General features: G+C 48.2%; 1 protein-coding gene across 1 annotated transcript in view; it reads right to left on the reverse strand.

The window, feature by feature from the left end:
- TBX15 (T-box 15) overlaps nucleotides 1-3,419 on the reverse strand; it is a 219,206-nt gene that overhangs the window by 54,384 nt on the left and 161,403 nt on the right. The window lies entirely within an intron of this gene.

The following is a 3,419-nucleotide window of genomic DNA, read 5'->3' on the forward strand; positions in this document are numbered from 1 at the left end:
CAACATGTTGAGCTGGGTCGGAGCAGTCCTGGGATGGCAGACTGACCCCTTGGACCTCCTGTCAGCCAGGCTGCTCAAACACAGCACCCAGGAGCAATAAACTCTAGCGTGAACTGGACCAAAGTTTATTCATGCATATTAATTGCATGCATAGACACACCCTGTGTAATTAACTTTGCTGCTGAATAAAAATCTGTAAGCTTATTTATGTGAGTAAAATTATAAACATGTAAGCTTTTGCAGTATCTGGCATTAATGTATACATGTGACTGCAGATGGAAACTGAGACCTGTTTTTTGTAAATGACCATGTTGCTCATTTCTTGCATAATACAGTCACATCTACTGTTCTAGATGCTGACTTTGTGCAGCCTCACTGTGGATCCTGCTCCATTTGAAACTGTGGTGAAATAAGAAAACAAGATATTTGGCTGAATATGGAGTGGGAGAGAAATTAATATGGAAAATATTATGCTGCCTTTGTATAAACTCCATGGCACAGTGTCATATGGAATACTATATGTAGCCCTGGTTTCAGATAGACTAATGGTCATGAAAAGTTCTTGCGTGAAGAGATTTAAATGATTGGGGCTGCACCTTACAAAGGAAATGAAGATGATGCTATATAATATCTCTGTAAAATAATAAATGGCATTGAAATTTTGTTTACCCTGTCTCATTACATGAAGGAATTGAATACCAAGTAGAATTAAAAGCTGACATCCAGAACAGATACACTAAAACACTTTTCACATATTGTGTGATTAAATTCTGGAAATCATTACTACAGGAAGTCGCCAAGGTTTTGCTACATTGAAGAAGACTCTTAATACAAGGCATTTTCCCTGTATAACAGCATTTCTATGCTGTAATCAATTCATTTCTTAGTCGTCTTTTAGATAAGCTAAACAGATAGAGCTCTGTCAAGTCCAAGGTGTTTTCTCTCTCCAGCTTGCAAATAAGTTCTATGGTCCTTTTCTTCTCACACTTCATTTTTCATCATCTTTTTAAAATGTAGGCAAAAGAACTGGACACAGGATTCTGGAATTGGTCTCACTAAGGACATATAGGGCATGTCTACACAAGATGCTATGTCACCGTAGCAATGAGCTATGCTAACTGTAGCTTGTCACTACAGCAATGTAGCATCGGTAGGCACTAACCGTGACACAACACTGGGGACTACACAGTAGGGCTGTGCGAAGCTTCAGATTCGCTGATTTGATTCAGCAGAGATTCGGCCCAATTCAGCAGCTGAATCTCCAATTCCAAATCAAATCAGAAGACCCTTTCATCTCTCCAAATCGAATCAGAACCCTCCGAATCGATTTGGAAAGATTTGACGATTCAGATATAGACACAGCTTTAAATGTTTTTTCTATATACCTCAAGGTACCAGGTGGCTCATGAATGCTGAGATGGTGGGGCAGATAGAGCATCCCACGGGAGCAGTGGAGGGTCCCCAGCGCTCTCAGCAGCGGATCCAGAATTGGACCAGAAGCACTGCTGGTCCACTTCTGGGTTTGCCAGAGAGCGCAGGGAGGCCCCCCCGCCAGCCCCCGCCCCTGGCCCCCTGAATCAGCAACTGGTACCTCCTGGGTCTGGATGCTCCATGTGCCCTACCATCACAGCATTCATGAGCTGCACCTAGTACCCTAAGGCATGTAGAAAAAACATTTAAATCTCTGTCTATGGCCAAATCACTGATTCTCCGACTCAGCATTGAATCTTCAATTTGGCCATATCCAAATACAAATCGGGACAGTGATCTGAATCAACGAATTCAATCACTTTCCCCAATTCAGGCTGACTCCCAGGAGGCATCACCTGGCTTCTCACATCTGGCAGGCAGATCAGGGGCTTGCACCCCCGAGAGGACTCTGGCACAGCCCCCACAGCCCTCCCAGGGGTGTGGGCAACCCTCCAATCTGCTTGCCAGATGACAGGAGGCTGCTGCTTCTGGCTGGGACTGGCGCTGAAGCCAGTAAACCTGGCTTTGAAACTCAAAACATTTCAAAACTTTCGAATCATTTTGAGTTCCCTTGTTTCATTTTGAAGCTATTTTGCAGGCTTTTGTTTCATTTCAATTTCACTGTTTCAAGCTCAAAACATATTGAAACAGGTTCAAAATGAAACACTGGGTGAAATTTCGCACAGCCCTACTGTGCAGTAGTGCAAGTGTAGAGGCCTGAACAAGAGCAAATGTGGTCCTGGTCAGCTGGGCAGCAAGGGGTGGTAGATTGTTCCCTGCCCCCGAGAGCTGCCTGCTGCTGGGGCAGGCTGTGCCACCAGAGCACAGGAGGGGACAATGTCCTCCTACCTTGGCAGCAGGGAGCTCCCAGCCCCCCCCTTGCAATTGCAGCACTGGAGCTGAAAGATCCTTACCTCACTGGGGGATGGATCTCTGAGGTCCCTTCCAGCCCCTTACTTCTATGAAACTATAAATCTCCCAGTACCAGTTCTGCAGTCATTGGGCCAGCGCTGGAAATTAAGTATCTCCCAGCCTGGGCCCTGCAATTGTAGAGCAAGGGCTGAGAGCTCCCCACTGCCAGGGCAAGGGGACACTGTCCCTTTCCGCTCTGCTCTCAGGCGCAGGAAACAATGTCCCAGGCCCCTCCAGAGAAAGCAGTCTCTTGACCCCTGGTCTAGCACCCTAGAGCTCCCCCTGGCTGCTATAGGGGCCCATTGCAGGCCTGGTAGTTGCCTGATGCTGGGGCAGTCTCCGCCACTGGAGCCTGGGTATGGACAACGTACTCCTGCTCCAGCAGCAGGGAGATCCCAGCCCACAGTCCACGATCCCAGGGACGAAACTGGGAGATCCTTCTTTTCCAGTGCTAGCCCCATAACCATGGAGCTGGCACTGGGAGATAAGGATATCCCAGCCCGGGGACCTGTGATAATGGACTTGGGCTGGGAGACAAGGATCTCCCAGCCTGGGCCCAGAGATCACAGAGTTGGGGCTGGGAGCTCCCTGCTGCCAGGGCAGGGGGACATTGTCCCCACCTAGGCTCCAGTGGCAGAGCCCACTTGGGCAGCAGGCAACTCCCAGGGGTAGGGAGCAATGTCCCAACCCTGCCAGGAGACAGCCGACTCGTGGCCCCTGAACTAGCACCCAGAGGGAGCCTACAGCTACCCCTGGCTGCTGCAAGGGCCCATCGCAGGGCTGCAGGGAGCAGGGGCAGTTGGCTGCTAGGAGCAGCAAATCTGCTTCTGCATCCCTGCTCATGTAGACACATACCCGTGAGAGTTTATTCAAAAGTAAACTGATTCCAAATTATTTGCATGCGTAGATGTGCCCTGTATTATGACATTAAAGAAATATAATCAAAGAGACTTTCTTCACTAAACAAAAAAGTGTACTTAACTACAAGCAGCTAATTGCTTCCAGGTTGGCTGATCTCGTACGGCGAGCTTTAAACT

Source organism: Gavialis gangeticus, unplaced genomic scaffold, assembly GCF_001723915.1.
Source record: "Gavialis gangeticus isolate Ggan-Ray unplaced genomic scaffold, GavGan_comp1, whole genome shotgun sequence".
NCBI lineage: Eukaryota > Metazoa > Chordata > Crocodylia > Gavialidae > Gavialis > Gavialis gangeticus.